General features: G+C 43.0%; 1 protein-coding gene across 3 annotated transcripts in view; it reads left to right on the top strand.

The window, feature by feature from the left end:
• Positions 1-5,167: 5,167 nt before the first annotated feature.
• The window catches only part of KANK1 (KN motif and ankyrin repeat domains 1), a gene marked incomplete at its 3' end in the record, with an annotated part of 188,063 nt that continues 175,402 nt past the window's right edge, over positions 5,168-17,828 (top strand). For all 3 annotated transcript variants that reach the window (XM_081066307.1, XM_081066305.1, XM_081066302.1), the window contains exon 1: positions 5,168-5,239. The remainder of the gene's footprint in view (positions 5,240-17,828) is intronic.

Here is a 17,828-nt window from a genome sequence, read left to right as displayed (position 1 = left end):
ACAAATTGTGGATAATAATCATGCCTACCTCACAGGAGAAGTAAGTTCTTGATACATGTTTTCAATTATTAAAATTATATTGTTTTAATTATAATACTTTATATTTCTCTCAAGCCAATGTCTAATATATTAGTTAATTTTGTACGGGCATTAATTCCCCTAAAAGACAGGTAGTTTCTTGAGATTCTTCATCTTTGTGTCCTTTATAAAGCTTAACTCAGTAGGCCCTCATAAATATTTGTTAAGTAAATAAATGTTCTAAATATAGTGGGTCTGCAGGAACAGGCTTGTACACATAATCCCTCCTCCACTTAGCATCCTAGGAGAATGCCATTCACCTTTTGAATGCTCTATAAATATTTTATAATCGTAACAATGATACCATGAAGATTATAATTTTGAATAAAGATTACTCTTTAGCTCGAATTTCCTGAACTAGGGTTATGTCCTTTAGTAACATATAAAATGTATTCAAACAGGGCTTCAGTTGAATGCAAACTGAACTCTAATTTACTTGTGAAATAACTACAGCAATTGAACCACTGTGTCTTTTACCTTTCAAATAGTTATTTCTGTGAACCACAAGTGTTGTGCTATCATGTTATAGGTTGAAATTTATTAGGTCCTCTTGTCTTTCTAGATTTAGATAATTATCTTACATGTTTTCTGACACAGGCAGCAACTAGATTTGACATCCACTTCCTAAATTTCATAATGCTTATAACTAAGTGGCAAACTACCGAGTGAAATCTAAAGTGTGAGCTTTGGGATACAGAAAGGAGCAGAGCCGACCACAACCACGTTGGCCATTCCATTCTGTGTCTCTATTTTAGCTTTCTCCAACAAGGCAGGTTGAAGCATTGTTTTGGGAGAGGAAACCACAGATTGTGAGTCACACAGTAGCATTTTGTAATATTAATAAATGTTCCTTTAAAAGAAGATTCCTTAGTAGCAGTAAGACTTTAGGCAAGGGTGAGGGAACACACAATTTTCCTTAGTAAATTCTAGAACCTGTGAGGTTGATAGTGGAAAAGGATTTGCCAGTCGTGACTCCAGCTGTCTTGACTACACAATCCTTTACTCCCCAGTTTACTTTTTCGAGACTCACTTGTGACTCAGGTTTGTACATGTACTTCCTTTCATCCCCTGCCCCCCCCACCCCCCCACACATTCTTGCCACCACAAATTCTCTTTAATACTCTGGCATGAAGCCAGACAAAACCCCTACCCTCATATCTCTAAAATATTTGAGAATGACAAAAACGTTTTTAAAAATTTCAATGATAACTGTGGTATCCACTGTTAAAAAAAAAAAGTGAAATGAAGAGTATGAGGAAGAAAATTACTTTCAGGGTCTGCCCTAATTCTACCTGTCCCAAAGGTCTGGTATGTCTTCGGTGACCTCTTACCTGAGTGTCTTCCTCACCCTCTCCTGATTTATCTCCTCGCTGCCATGTACCTGAGTGGGCCTAGTGTACGGAGCATTCAGGGTTCTAGGGGTCTGCACCATCCCCAAGGCCTATTCTGGTCCAACTCACTCTGTGAGGTTGGATCCTTACAGTGAGGAGGCTAAGCAGGCATGGTGGTATTATTTCCATTTGATAGACAAGGAGCTTAGGGCTCAGGGAGGTTAAAGTTGGCTGCTGGTATTTGCACACAATTCCTAGTATACGGCAGATGACTAGTTGTATTACATGAAGGTCCACCATGGAAATGGTCTGATAGGGTGTATCTCAGAACCAGAGAAGATGCCTTTTAACCGCAAAGCTTGTATAACTTATGGACAAGTTCATTATTAATGTACTAGATTAGCTTAACTCGGGGGTTTCAAAACTGCGGCCCATGGGCCTACTGCGGTCCGCAATCCATTGTTAATTGGCCCACAGCAAATTCCAAAAATATATTTAGTTTACTTAAATAAACCAGGTGAGGCAATGCGTACTTCACCTTGAGTGAGTGGCCTGGCTGTTTGTGTATTTTACTGCATATGGCCCTTGGTAAAAAATGTTGAAAAAAGTTTGGACACTTCTGGCTTAACTGAATCCACAGGGAATAGACATAGGAAAAATTAGTTTTGATGGGGAAGGAGGGGGAGGAAAAGGTTCTGAGTAAGAGGATGCTGCCAGTAAGACAGTCCTTGTTAGGAACCCAAGGGTAGAGTGTAGGGCCACATGATGCCATTTGGTGTGATATCAAATAAATAAATAATGTGTGTTAAAAAAGGGCCTGAAGGAAATTTGCTATAATCTTAATGGTGGCTATATCTAAATGATAGACCCATAAATGATTATTTTTTCTTTGTCCTTTTTATATTTTTTCAGTAATGGGCATGCATTACTTTTATAGTCTGAAAAAGTATTAAGTATTAGCTTATAACATAAGTGTTAGCTTATGATATATTGTAAAAATATATGACTATCAAATTAAAAGCATATATGTTTCAAAGGACACTATCAAGAAAGTGAAAAGACAACCCACAGATTGGGAGAAAAATATTACAAATCATATATCAGAAAAGAACTACTATCACCTATCAGATATAAGTTAAGACCTGTTACCATTCAACAATAAAAAGACACATAAACCAATTTAAAAATGGGCAAAGGATTGAATAGATGTTTCTCCAAAGAAGATATAAAAATGGCAAATAATGATATGAAACGGTGCTCAATGTCAATAGTCATTAGGAAAATGCAAATTAAAACCACCAGATACCACTTCATACCCACTAGGATATATATGTAGATATCTATCTATCTATCTATCTATCTATCTATCTATCTATCTATCTATCTATCTATATACATATATACATACATATATATACATATATATACATATATACATACATATATATACATATATATGTATATATATATTCCAAAAGTTAACAATAACAACTATTGTCAAGGATTTGGAGAAATTAAAACCCTCATAACAGGAATGTAAAATAGTACAGTCACTTTGGAAAAGTTTGTTCCTCAAAAAGTTTATTATAGTTGTATTTAGCCAAGAAATTCTACTCCTAGGTATAAACTCAAGAGAAATGAAAACATGTTTACACAAAAACTTGTACATAAATATTCATAGTAGCATTATTCTTAAGAGCCAAAAAGTGGAAAAAATCCAAAATGTCCATCAGTGCATGAATGGATAAACAAAATGTGGTATTATCCATACAATGGACTATGATTTGGCTATAAAAAGGAATGAAGTATTGATATTGCTACAGCATGGATGTTAAATTTGTTAAATTCAAGAAGCCAGACCCAAAGGCTACATATTGTGTGTTTCTATTTCTATGAAATGTCCAGAACAGGCAAATCCATAGAGAAAGTAGCTTGGTGGTTGCCTGGAGCTAAGAGTGGGAGTGGGTGAGCTGGGGAATGACTGCAAGGGTTTTTTTTTTAATGGGAATGATGATAGTGGTGAGGGTTACATAACTGTGACTATATTCAAAGTCACTGACTTGTATAAAGATTAACTTATATGGTATTGTATCCGTGAATTGTGTCTCACTAGAAAAATTACTAAAAATGAAATTGTAAAATATAAATCCACTAAAAATTCAGAATCTGCCATAAACTTTTAGTTGATTAGGTTTGCCTACTTTTGAGGCCCTATTAAATAAGTGCTTACTAAATGTAAGGAAGGAGAAATAAAGGGTGCAGGATACTTTGTGTATGCAGGAGCCCTCTCATTTTCCTTTACCCCTCATCACCTTGGGAAGAAGTATTTTTTTAAATAAATTCATAGATAATTGGGGGTTGAGGAGATTTTAGAGACAACCTACTGAATCCATGTACCCTGTTCTACAGATGAAGAAACTGAGGCCCAGGAGGAGTTTGCTAACTCTCACCTGGTGAGCTGGCAAAGGAGCTGAGACTAAAATTAAGATTTCCTGCCCTCAAAACCTTTGAGCTGCCCTTTGCCTGTCCTTTTAGTAGGCAGGGGCCATCAATTTCAGAAATTTGCAGGTATGCTTTGACACCACCATGTAGGGAAGCACTGATTTCAAGGCTCTTTTCCTCAGAGGCCAGCATTTCATCTTGTGAGATTTGATGACTCATCACTTCAACCTACTTGCAAAAATATTGTGACTTGGGTAAAGCCCTGCTGGGTGTGTGCAGTGCTGGAGAGCTAGGGGGAGCCCCTCCCCAAAGAAAATCAGTGAGAGCTGGCCTGTTGTTTATCTTGGTAATTACTTGGTTTTTATAAAGTCGGTCCTCCTTGTCTAGTTTATTCAAACCATCCTCAACTAGAAAGAAGACTCAATCTCAATCTGGTGAGATTGCTCCGAATTGAGTGTTTGACGTCCTAGCTAGGTCCTCAGTTCCGGAGGCAGGCCCTGCGTCTTCTTTGGAGTCCCACGAACGTCTGTACCCTCGGGATGCTCTCCTTTCCACGGAGGATTTCCTCTGCCCTGAGGCCGAGCAGGAGAGAACTCACGGAGGATACAATGCCGGTCCAGGGGACGGCGGGCGGTTTCTGACCCCCCCAGAAACTGTCCCACCCAGGCACCTGCAGGAAACGAAAGCCCTGCACTCTGCAGAGTCGCCCTCTCACCCGGTATCAGAAAACGACCCCACGGCCGCAGAGCAAATCCTTAGCGGAGTGGAGGGAGGCGGCAGGCAAAAGGCACTTGGGCGGAGTGTTCACGTGCCACCCTCCGCCGTCCAGGGACGCCTCCGGGTCAGAGATAATAGGTCTGAACTGACGCAAGTGTCACTGGGGGGTGGGCTTTTTCCCTCCCTCCGGGGCAAAAAGTACAGACACGTGGGCAGAAGAAACCTGTGGGAGGTTCTGGCTGTGCCGAGGCCCGCGGGAGGGGTGCCGCGGCGGAGGTGCGCGAAGGTGCCTGTTGGGCACGGCGGGGTGGGAGCCCGCGCAGGCGCACTGGGGTCTGCCCGCCGGCCGGCCCGCGGTACAAAGAAGCTCCGCGGAGAGCCGGGTCCCCGCAGGTCTCAGGAGCCTCCCGGGGCTCCCTCCTGCCCCACGCCGGGACGCAGCCGCAGTCGTTTCCCACCCTGCGTCTGCGGCTTGCCACTCTCCCCCGGTTTCTTCTCCCGAGCGCTGGCTGCCGGGCCCAGGTGGATGCTGAGCGTTTCGGGGTTTAATTCTGGCGCTGGCGAGCCGGGCTGGCTCCGCCCCCTGTGCCCCGCCCCTCCGCCGAGGTCCGGAGCCCGGCGGAGCCATTGAGCCCGCGGCCGGCGCGGCAGGTTGGGAGGTGCGCCCGGAGGTGAGTGGAGCCGGGGCGACGCGGCACCCTTTTCCCCAGGGGGTGCGCGCGGGGGTGTGGGGCGCCGACGTTCACCGCACACCCCCCGCGGGGTTCGCGGGCGGCCCCGCGCCCAGCCGGGCAAACTTGGCGCGCGCCGGGGGCGCACGGCGGCAGTGGCGAGGGTGGAGGGCACCCCGCGGACGCCGGCCCGCCCGGGCCGCCCCGACGGCCGCAGGGCGGGCCTGCCTGTCGGCCGGGTCCGAAAGGTTGCTTGGACTGTGCGGCTGCCTGGGTTGGCGCGAGCCGTGTCGGCGGGGCTCGGCCCGTGGGGACCGGAGCGCGGCGCGCTAGGCTCGGGGCAGCGGGGAGTCTGGGCCGGGCCGGGGGGCGGCGGGGGGGCACGGGTGGCCCTGAGCCCCTTCTCTGTGCGGGATGGGGTAAGAGATCCTCTCCGAGACGTGTCCCGGTGAAGTTCTCTGCTCTGTTCCGTACGACAGTCTGGCGGTCGACCCCTTTATCCTTCTGTCCCCGAGCGGCAGGTGGCCTCGGGTCGCCCTCGGCCGACTCGGAGATGGCCCCGGCCAGGGTTGGAGGGTCCGGGAAGTGGGGGCGGGGTGTGGGAGCTCTGGGCCTCCCGACCCCTCCGAACCGGGTCGGGACAGCGTGGGCTTCTGGAGGATCCGCGGCGTCAGGCCGAAGGAGGGTACGAGCTTCCTTAAGCGGATTTGGTCCCTCAATGGCCCCTTCTACCTTCCCCTTAGCAAGCACGCAGGGAATTCTGCCTTCCGGGCAGCTGCCTCCCCTTGACCGTTCATCCCCCCCCACCTGGGTCCCGGTGGGACTTGCAGAGGCAACTCCTCGTGGGGCGTCCTGCAGGTCAGCAAGAGCTCTGCTGCACCGGGGTGACGGCTTTGGCCGAGTTAGCATGAAAAACAATCTGTGGCGTCCCCCAGCGCTCGCCCTCTGCACGTAGTCTCCACGGAGGTTCCTCTTGTATTAATTAATGAAATATATCAGAACGAGAGCGCTGAGACGAATAAGGAAGGTTGATCATCCAGATCGATAATTGTGGACTTTCTTGCCCTCCCCTCACTCTGAGCTGGATTGAAATCAGGACTTGTTTTCTCATGTTTAATTCATGAGTTTATTCAACTTGATTTTTTCGGTGGTACTTAGCATTTTGCTTGCTAGTTGTTCCTTTCACCCACCTTGCTCTAAAAAAGTTGGGCACTCCCACCTTTTATTTTTAAAAGTGAGATATAATAAACATGCCATAGATTTGCCCCTTTAAAGTGTACAATTCAGTGGTTTTAGTATATTCACAAAGTTACACATTACTATCGCATTCCAGATATTTTTTTCCAAAAAGAAAGTCCCTACCCATTAGCAGTTACCCATTAGCAGTCGCTCCCCGTTTCCCCCTCCCCAACCTAATACTCCGTCATTTTAAGGTGAAGTTTTCCCAAGGTAGAGGTTCAATGAGAAAACAGAGATTATTAACTTCAGCCCTTTTTCAGTTAATAGATTTGGGGGAAAGGTGTTGCCGCTGTGGCAGTGGAAGGAAAATGAAGTGTGGGTTGCCCTATGTCAAGATTAAAATGTCTAAGGATGGAGGAGAAGCCCCCAGTGGAAGAATAATTGCCCCCTTTAAAGATACACAAGTTAGGAATGCATTTTATCCCCAAAGGGCAAAGGGGTGCTTTGGGACACTTTCTGCACTCTAGATTTGCCAGGCCCACAAATCACTCTACTTGAGGTTCTGCTTCAGCAAAAGTAGTTCCTCTGTGTGTGTGTGTGTGTGTGTGTGTGTGTGTGTGTGTGTGTTGGGGTGAGGGAGATGTTAGGGGGAAAAAAGGACTGCAGATTTAAAAATAGTTTTAAATCATCCAAAATGGCCCCAAAGAAGGAAACCTTCTTTGGCAAGAGGCTACTAGAATCAATACATTCAAGATTTAGTTCATTTTTGTATCAGCATCTGCCCACAAATAGGCATGTGAGCTGAAGTGCTCAGGCATTAACCCCCTAGTCTGGAGAGGCGGAGGCTAGGAAAGGGTATATAGTTGAAGGAAATTCAAGGATTTGGGGAGGGACAGGGAGACTAGCTGGAAGGGGAGTGTCTGTTAAAATAGAGTAATTCTAGGATGAGCAGATGCAAAAGCAGCCAAAAGGGTTTCAGTGAAAAATTAACAGATACTTCACTCAGGCATTTGCTGGATTATTTGTGCATGTTTTAAAAATCTCATTTTAGTGAGCAGAGTTGAAACTAAGTGAATTACGCAACAACCGCCACTCTTCTCTTCTGCTCTCCAATCAAATAAAGGCGCCAACTTGGTTTCAAATGTTACAGGAAATTTTATGCCTCTTGTGTGGGTGGCTTGGCTTATGTCATTTAAAAAAATAATCTAAAACTTGAACTATAGCATACATGCAAATCTTAAGTGTACAGTGTGTCAGATTTTCACAAAGGGAGCGTAAATTTATAACTCGCAGCAAGATCAACAAACAGAATCCGGCCATATTGCAGAAGGCCCCTCATGCTCTTGTTCCCATCCAATCGTAGATGAGTTTTGCCTGTTTTTATGCTCTGTCTACATGACATCATAGAGTATGTATTTTTTTTTAATATATCTGGCTTCTTTCTCTCAACATGGTTGCTTGTGAGATTTAGCCATGTTGGTGCACGTGGCTGTCGTTCAGTCATTACCATGGCTGGCTAGGATTCCATTGCGTGATTACAACCCAATTTATCTATTCTAGGGTCGATTGGAATTTGAGTAGTTTCCAAATTTTGTCAGTGGTGAACAGTGTGACTTTGAGTATTCTAGTGCATGCCTGGTACACATGTGTGAGTACACACTGGTATTGGGTACATACGAATAATCAGGAGTAGAATTTCTGAGTTCTAAACTAGTGTTCAGTTTGGAAGATACTACCAGACAGAATCCAAAGCAGTTGTATAGTTTATATTTCTACCAGCAGGTGTGTGAGAGTTCTGTCCTATCCTTCTTTAAATTGCAAAAGCAGTAGGCCTACAGAGATTTGGGCAAATGGACAGAAGGTGGCCGATAATTGCCCCGTCTCAGCAGACTGACGTTTCTGTTGTGTTCAATTGCAGTGCTTTTCCATGTCTGTTCCTGTTTTTATGGAGTCATAATCCTAATGTTCCATTTAGTATTTTATTTATGTCTTGACCCTATGTCTTAATATTGCTCCAATCTCCATGACTTTTTAATCCCTGTACCTGTCCACAATCCCATGGGTATGTTTTTATTTAATAATGCCACATCACTGGGAAGCAGTGTTAATGTTTATAGTTTTGCTAGTGTGTATTGCTGCAGCGATCATCTTTGTACATATAGTTTTTTCCACTTCTTTTGGATTATGTCATACACTAGAGACTTTCCTTTTGGTGATGCTGGATGCTTATTGTTAAACTGCTACCACAGTATTGAGTTGTCCACGAATCTAGTGCAGAATTGATTTAAAAAAATCTTTAAATTGCTAATATGTTATTTGTGGAAAAGTGTCTCACCGGTTTAAATTACAATTCTCAAAATAATGGTAAAGTTGACCCTGATATCTTCTTGATAAATAGCGTAAATGGAACTTTTGTTGTAATCTCACTTACCAATCACGTACTATTTTTCTTCATAGGATTCCTTTTGTAAAGGTACCGAGCCAGGAGCTTTAGGGAATATAAGAAAGATCATACCATTAAGTAGTTTATGTCCAGAAATTATGTATAAAAATGAATGATACCACTTAGGCAGAATTCTTATGTATGACAAAGGAGTGTTTCGTTCATTTAACAGATATTGAGTGCTTGTATGAGTTCTGAGTCAAAAGATGTCTTTCTAGTCTGGTTCGATAGGATTGGCTTCCCTAAACCGTAAGACTTGAGCTGAGCTTTAGGGAGTCTTTCTTTAGAAATTGGCTAGGGGGCAGGTGTCTTTGAAGAAAAGAGACCACTGAGCCATCTCAAGGGGAGCAATGAATGGTGCACAGGCCACTCTGGACAATGGGGATGATGGTGTTTCCTTACCATCTCTTTTTCTGGAAGATACTGAAAATAAGCAAACTAATATAAAAGCAGAAAAAATACTGAGAGCTAAGAGCCTCACAGGGTTCATAGCAAGTGGGGAGATATAAAGATACAGAATTGTAGTAGGAGGCAGAAGGATGGAAATATGTGATACAAATGGCTCATTCTGGAAATGTAGGGGATGGAGAAATTAATGCTGAGTAGAGAGATTTGAGTGATATTCAGGGAGGTTGGACCTTGAAAAATGTGTCCAGGTGGAGAGTAGAATAAAGGGCATTGCAGTTTAGGCACTAGCTTTTAAAGAAGCAAGGCAGCCCCTCAGTGCTTGACACACGATAGGTGTGGAGTCACATGCTTGGAGACCCAGGTGAATGGCAATTTGAGATTGTACCTTTGTCCAGTGGCTCGTGACTGCTGAACCAGCCTGGTGATCTTTGTGGAAATGTAGCTCTGGACTCGGATTGTCTAGTTTGAATCTAGGTTCTGCTGCTTGCTGTGCGACCTTTGGCACAGTTACTGAACCTCTCTGTGCCTCAACTTCCCATCTGGACAATGAGCATAATAAAAGCACCCCCCTTGTGGAATTATTGTGAGGATTAAATGAGTTAAAAACACATAGAATACTTAGAAGACTGCCTGATACACAGTATGTGCTAAACACGTTTGTTGTTTCTGTAATTTTTAAAGTTTATTTTCCCCCCAGCTTTATTGAGGTATAATTGACCAAATTGTAAGATATTTAAAGCATCCATGCTGGTGATTTTATTTATATATCAAATTCCTCTCATCTAGTTAATTAGCACATCCATCACTATATATATATTTTGTGTGTGTGAGAACACTTAAATTCTACTCTCTTAGCAAATTTCAGTTATACAATACAGTGTTATTAAATTTCTGAAGTTATATTTACACATAGAATAATACAAAAAAAGGAGGGGAGGGCTTAAAATGAAAACGAAAACCCATCACTCCTCTCTGATTCCAGCTTAGAGTACAGTCTCTTCTTAGGTGTGTTAACTGTTGACAACCTATTTATGATTTTAGTTCTTCTGGTGGTTATCATTGAACAAATTACCTCAAAACACAGTGGCTTACACAATTATTTCATGGCATTACGGATTCTGTGGGTCTGGGATTCAGGCAGGGCTTGGCTGGTGCTTCTGCTCCTTGTGATGTCTCAGTGGTACCCAGCTGGTGAATGGGCTGATCAGCAGGGTCCAAGAAAGCTTTGCTCCCGTGTCATATGCCTGGGCAGGGGAAGGCCGGAAGCCTGGGCTCAGTGTTGACTGTCGATCAGAGCACCCACATATGGTGACTTCCCCATGGTGGCCCTAGATAGTTAGACTACCTAGACGGCCCCCAGATTCCTCCATGTACGGTCATGTTCACTTAACAACGGGGACACATTCTAAGAAATACGTCATTAGGCAATTTCATCATTGTGCGAACATCAAAGAGTGCACTTACACAAACCTACGTGGTCCAGCCTGCTACACCCGTAGGCTGCATGGTATACAGCCTGTTGCTCCTAGGCTAACCCGGACAGCATGTGACTGTCCAAAACACAAGATTAAATCAAGCACAAGAGAAAATGATACAATCAAGAGACAAAGTAATCACGAGGTGTGTGAGGCTGCTTCTCACGTAACACGGCATACTGTTTTACAGCACACTTTTTTAGTGCGTAGAAAGAGTACACTCTAAAATAACGGTAAAAAGTATAGCATAGTAAATACTGTATGCGTCAGGGACGTAGTCATTATTATCATCATCAAATGCTATGTACTGTCCAGAATTGCATGTGCTCTCCTGTGATGCGATGGGCAGCACAATAGGTTTGTGTACACCCGCCTCACCACACACGTGAGTAGTGTGTTGTGCTACACCTGTCTGATGGTGACGATGTCACTAGTGATAGGAATTTCTCAGACCCATTACCAGCTTTTGGGATCACCCTTGTATACGCGTTCTGATGTTGATTGACACACCCTTATGTGGTGCAGGACTGTACTCATATACGTCAGGGTCCTTTAGAGAAACAGAACCGGTTGGATGTGTATGTGTCTATAGGAAGAGCTTTATGTTGTAAGGAATTGGCTCACATGAGTATAAAGGCTGGCCAGTCCCAAACTGGCCGTGTGGGCCTGCAGCCTCAGGAGAGCCAGGGGCGCAGATGCAGACCAAAGGCAGTCTGCCGGAGAATTCTTCTTGCTTGGAGGGGCCTGTCTTTTTGTCCTAGTCAGGCTTCACCTGATCGGATGAGACCCACCCACATTGCGGAGGGGGCAATCTGCTTTACCCAAAGTTCACTGATTAAAATGTTAATCTCATCCCAAAATACCTTTCATGTTGACACATGTCATTAACTCAAGATGTGACCACCTTGCCCAAAGCAGTTGGAAGCTTCATGGCCTTTTATGACCGAGCCTCAGAAGTTACATAACTTCCCTTCTACCAAGTTCTATTGGTTGGAGCAGTCACAAAGCCTGCTCAGATTCAGGGGGGCGGGGGCATAGACCTACCACATGATGGGAAGAGTGTCCAAGAATCTGCAGCCTTCTTTTTAAACAGCCACAGACTCTACTTGATTTCACAAGTTGGACAAAGCTATTGACACCCTGCTAAGGAAGAAAGGGGACTTACATTACCTCCCACCTCTCTTCTCTTTCTCTACCCTCTGCCTCGTAATATTTATTACCTAATCGTATGATTTTTAGTTCTCTTTTTCCAGTTACGTTTATAATTTTAAATAGCATTTCTTACTTGAGGCAGCCAGGACAAGGTGGAAAAGCCCAGGTTTGTTGTGCTGTGTACATGTGTGTTTGGGAGGGACACTGAAGGAGAGCAGCAGAACTGTCGTGAATAGGGGAAGCCTGACGATGAGGCTCTTAGTAAAACATTCTAGCCACTATGGGAGCGTGGCGTGAGTATCGCTAGCGACTTAATCCAACAGTTTTTATTTTCTCTTTGGCTTTTAAACTCAGATACTTGTTTGTCTTATCCTTCCTTGAGCTTTGCATTTTAAAGAATGGATGCTGGAAGCACATGATATTCTCACTGATAAAGAAGCTTAAAACAGATAATCTGTCAGAAATAAATATTCTCGTGCTTTGTTCATTACAGAAGCAATCAGTTGATTGGAAATAGTTATAGATTTCAAACAGCGTCAGGAAGCCTATAGCTCTGTTGGAAGGTTTTTTGTTTTGTTTTGTTTTTTTTAAATTCATTTAGTTAATGGAATTGAGCAATGGGGTTTAGTTTAACTCTCAGAAGACATACTAATCTCTTTTTATAATTATCTCATCCCCTGAGAAGCACCCAAGAACCTCTATTCTTGTTGGTTTACGTTTATTGTGTATTGCAGATAAAACCCCTTTTGATCTTTATTTCATATAATTTTTGGCTTGATTAGAGGCAAAGAACGTAAACTTTTGATGTTTGCATTACACTTTTGGTTAAATTTGTTCAGATTTCTGTTGCTACTTCTGACTGGTTCACTCTATATAACCTTGGGGAAAACATGAAAAAACAATTAGAGCAAAAATAGAAATCAAGCTTGAATTCATCCATATTCTCCCCCCCACCCCCATATTCTTCTCAATAGAGCTGCTCTTTCCCATTAAAAAGAGAAAAAAAACTGCTAAAGAGTAGCCCTTTTGAGGGGCTGGGATTGTCCCTATTAGGTGATGCTGTGACTCACTTTTCAGCCAAATAATTTCCTCATGTCCCTTCCCCAAAACAGAGCCATAGACCCAAGCTGATTATCTTTGCGTCATATCCCGTTCCACTCACTTCTCTCACCCAAAGGATCGCCTTCTAACATCAGAGGTTACTTTTGCTGGTTTTTGAACTTTATATGCAAACGCCTAGAATCACAGAATGTGTACTCTTTTGTGTCTGGCTTCTCGCCAGGTTATGTTTGTAAGATTGGCCCATGTTGTTTTATGTGCCTCTGCTTCGTTTTCGTTGCTTTATTGTGTGAATGTACCACTGTTTATCCATCCTACTGGAGATGTACTTTGAGTTCTTTCCAGTTTTGGACCAATGTGAACAGTGCTGTCATGAACACGTTTGTGCATGTTTTCTGGTGTATTATGTACATTTGGTATGTACCTGAAAGTGGAATCATTGGGCCACACGGTTCAGATGCAGTAGAAAGTGCCACAGAGGTTTTATCGATTTTTATTCTCAACAGTGGTGTGTGAGTTCGAATTGCTACACATTCTAGCCGATACTTGTTATTATCGGTTGTCATATTTCAGCCAATCGGGTAAATGTGGTTTATTGAATTATCCAGACTAATGAAGATGAGCACCTCAGAAAGTGCTGATACTCGTTTTTATTTTGTAGCATAGTGAAATAGAAAAGGTAGGCCAGTGAAACTATTGAAATAGAAAAGGTAGGCCAGTGAAACTATTGAAATAGAAAAGGTAGGCCAGTGAAAGTATTCATCTAGAGACTCGATAGCAGTTTTCAAAGTGATACAGCTTTTCTCTTTCTCCGTGCTATAAAATTCATTTCTTATGGGATTTTTTTCTTTTAATTTGGTGGGAGATACATCTCAAGAGTTCATAAAAGTTTAAAGAACAGGAGTTTATGAATAAGTTCTACTGTTTTTGAGAATTAAGGTATTCAGTGTATTTGAAGACGGAAGTTTGCTCATGCTGTCTTACTCTTTCAACTCTTTTAATTTGTTAAATCAATCTATTGTTTTTGCCATTCACTGTGACATTTTTATAGGGGGATTTGGCTTAGTCGTACTCTGTCGTTGGCCAGGAATTAAATTTCCATGTGAAAATGTAAAAAAAAAAAAAAGAAATTGAGCTCTTGGTGTAAAATTTTTAAAGGAAAAAAGGAAAGGTGGTTGTCAACACAGGGGTAAGTGGGACATTGTAGCTTCAGTGGCAGTGCTCAAAGTTTTTGTCATTTCTTAGAGAATGAAATGAGTAGTTTTTAGGCAACTTAACGTATGATTTGGTGTGTTAAGTTTGTTTTATTTCCTGTTGGCCTTTTGAAATTTCATCCTTTAGCTTCTATTTAGGGCACTTCTTTTATCTTCCCAATTTTTTCTTTTTAAAGGTTTCATCCCTCTTGAAGAATGCACCCTAGCTTTGTACTGAGCCAGCGTGTATGTTCCATCTTCCCTTAAATGTTAGGGGTATTGCTGATCAAGGGGTAGACACTGTGGTCTTCAATACCTTCAAGCATTTGTGGGTACTGTGTGGCCTCTGGGTGACGAGATTAAATCCTGGGTGGCATAACCTAAAGAGTCTTTGGAGACTCCAGGCTTCTGACCTTGAGGGCAGAATAAGATTTCTCTGCCTCCAGAGACACCACACTTTGATCTCCTTTCAGAGTTATAATTCAGGAGTGGGAGGAGAGTTTGCTGAATCCCTGTCAAGGAGAGGAGGTTGGGAGAGAAATGATTGAAGTTTATTTACTACAACTCAACGTTTCCTAGCCCTGGCAGGGTTTCAGTACCCACTGGGAGAGGCAATTCAAATAGTTTACTGCTGTGAAAGTTTTGTACATTTAAAACTTTTTTTTTTTTTTTTTTTTTTTTAGGTTGAGGGACTTCATGGTTATTGCATTAATGAAGTCGTATGAAGTTACTTGTGCTCCACTATATTTGTGTTGGGAGTAGGAGGAGAAAGGGGAGCAGTTGTGGTCTCGAGTGGGATGTGAGAATTGTTGGCAGTGCTGGGAATGGCGGCACGTGGGGGGGAGGCCCAGTGCAGGGGCACTGGCTGAGGAATAGCAGAGGCTTTGTGTGGAGTGGCCAGATGGGAGGCAAGGACTAGGTGAAGCTTCCCGTTCAAAGGGACTTGTTCAGTGGATATACATAGTCGCATCAGTAGCATACTAAGGCTGCCAGATCTGCATGAAGGTACTGATTCATCCATTATCTTAGGGGTTTAGGAGCTGACCACATGGTAACCTAGCCCGTCATGCTCAGGAATGCCATGCTTCCATCAGCTACCATTTCAATACATTGGTTATGAGAGGATTTGTCCTACCAAGATTTGACCCCACTTGCAAGCTATGTATCTGAGTCTGGTGTTTGTTCTCCATCAGTCCTCTCCAAGCACACCTCTTCTGGTTTGTGTGTGTGTGTGTGTGTGTGTGTGAACTTAGAGTCACGGGGCTGCTGTAAGTTGGCCTCCCCAAATTTAGGGGACTCCTTTTTTCAAGAGAGTTTTAATTTTTAGGCTAATGGAGAAAGAGAACTGCTTCTTTTTGTTTTTCAGGTTCATTTTAGCCAACCTTAGGGAAACAAAAGGCTACTATTTGGTTACTCAATGGGAAACCAGGAAAACCTAATTAGAAGGCTTTTGTTTGCCTTCTGTGGAATCCCATGTATTTATAGCTTTTTCACACCTTCCAGAGAACCAAAGGGTCTCTCACTCCAAACAGAGTGTCACTGTGTCTGGGATCTTTTCTACCAGTTCTTGGGAAGGGGTGTGCCAACAGTTCACCTCTTGAAGTCAAGAATGAGTAAGAAGACCTTGAGGACTCTTAGCCAGCCCAGAATGAATCAACAAAGTATTGGCTTTCGTACAATGGAACAAACTGTCACTCTTTCCTGCCCTGTCCCCCGTTTGCTAGCTAAAGGAGGAAATACTGCTTACGGGGCTTAAAGCTTATGTAGTTTATGGTTTATGAATCATTTTCTTTCAAAGAAAAAAGTGTTGTGAACCTCTGGCCTCATACCCAATTTGACCAAACAACTGTTTCCCTCATTAGAGTCCTGACTTATAGCTGTCACTAACAGGTGATGTCTGTATTTAAGCTTGGGTCCCAGGCTGGGTGGAGGGTGCTGAATCCATGCTTCATCCTAAACATCTCCTTTTCTCTCCCTGCCCCTCAGTGACCCAGAGCATTTCTTTCTTTCCCATTTCTTCCCCATTTTTTACCTTTATTTTGGATCAGGTCATATTGAAGGGTCGAGGTTCAGTATAAGGCACTGGTCACATTCTTGTGCTCTGTCTAGAATCTCAATTCTGCTGCTTCCTGCCAGGCATGTGTTTCCTTTGCCTCTGTTTTTCTGTAAAGAAACAATATCATGATGCCATTGTGTTTAAGTGTGTCTCAGTTTGGAGGGAGAGGAGGGGAGGAGTCCTGAGGGAAGAAAAGGAAGGATCACCCAGGATATAGTATTTCCTGACTATAAAACTCCCTGGAAAAAAATCTTAAAAGAGATGTCTTGTTTGCTTATGGCCAGAGGAGCGGAGAAAGGGCTGTGATCTCAGGCAGCGCACAGGGGATGGAAGGAGAACCCTGGAGCAAGTACAAGGACAAAGGCAGACTTAGGGACCTGGGTCCAGGGGGAAACCCCAACTCCATGAAATAGCACCATCGTTCGCCCTTCTCTGTAAACTGTGTAAGAACACAGTAATCTGCTTTTGCCTGTAACACGGGAATAAGGAAGAGTGCACACAGGAGAGCTGAGATGATCGATGAGAAGTGTGACCCTTGCGGGAGCATTGTGGAAATCTGGTCACTTGAGAAGCTTGTTGCTCCTCCTGCTGCCTCAGGCCAAGAAAACTTTCACTAGTTGTTTAAGATAATGGGCAGTTGCTGGGAAGTTGTTGAGGTTGTGTATTTGTCTCTGGGCGCCCAGTTGGTGCTTTGAGTGTCTCTTCTGGGAAATACTCCACCAGGCTGCTGGTTATGCTGAGCTGCGCTGGAAGCATGCTGTGGGACTTTTATGGGCTGGAGGTTCAAACCATTCACCGTTTATAACAATGTTTCCAGGACACAATGCATAAATAGACTTGATAAACTATAGGGCACTACTGGTTAAGTTGGTGATTCTTTGTGTGTGAAGCTTTGGGAAAGTGAGAATGGTAACATTGTATTTATAGCCCAGCGCCTGTGCAAAGGCCGATCAGTACAGTTAACAAGTTAACAATTTAACGTTCTTTAAATCAGTGGCTGGATGGACCTAGAAGATTCCGCCTATGTCTCACAGCAACATGGGTTATTTTGCCTGTTTTCACGTTCATTAAAATGAACAACTTTCATTCAGCACTACAGGTTAAGAGTGAAAAAGCAAATGACAAAGTAGAAGATATTTGTCGTCTATATATCCAACAAGCAACTTGTCCAGAATATGTAAAGAACAGCTACAAATAAATAAGAAAAATAGCCTAATTTTAAAAAAGAGAAAAGGGGCATTCAATATCAGTCATCAGGAAAAAGAAAATTAAAACTGCTATAAAATACGAAAATATACTCACTCAAATGGCTAAAGTAAATTTTTTTAAAAAACCCGATACCCAAATATTAATGAAGATACAGAAAGCGCAAACTCTCATACATTGTTAGCGGAAGTGTAAATTGATATAACCACTTTGGAAAGCTCTTTGGACTTATTTATAAAGCTGAACAAATGCGTATCGTGTGGTTTAGTATTTACATGTCTAGATACTATATATGCCCAACAGGAATGAGGGGGTATGTGCGCCAGAAGCCTGTATGAGAATGTTGATAATGGAATAATAGAAACACAATAGAAACAATCCGAATATCCATGAATGGGTAAATTGTGGGTATGGTTAC

This window comes from Rhinolophus hipposideros (assembly GCF_964194185.1).
Source record: "Rhinolophus hipposideros genome assembly, chromosome: 11".
Taxonomy (NCBI): Eukaryota; Metazoa; Chordata; class Mammalia; order Chiroptera; family Rhinolophidae; genus Rhinolophus; species Rhinolophus hipposideros.
The sequence above is the reverse complement of the archived record's forward strand: the minus strand, read 5'-3'. Positions and strand labels throughout refer to the sequence as shown.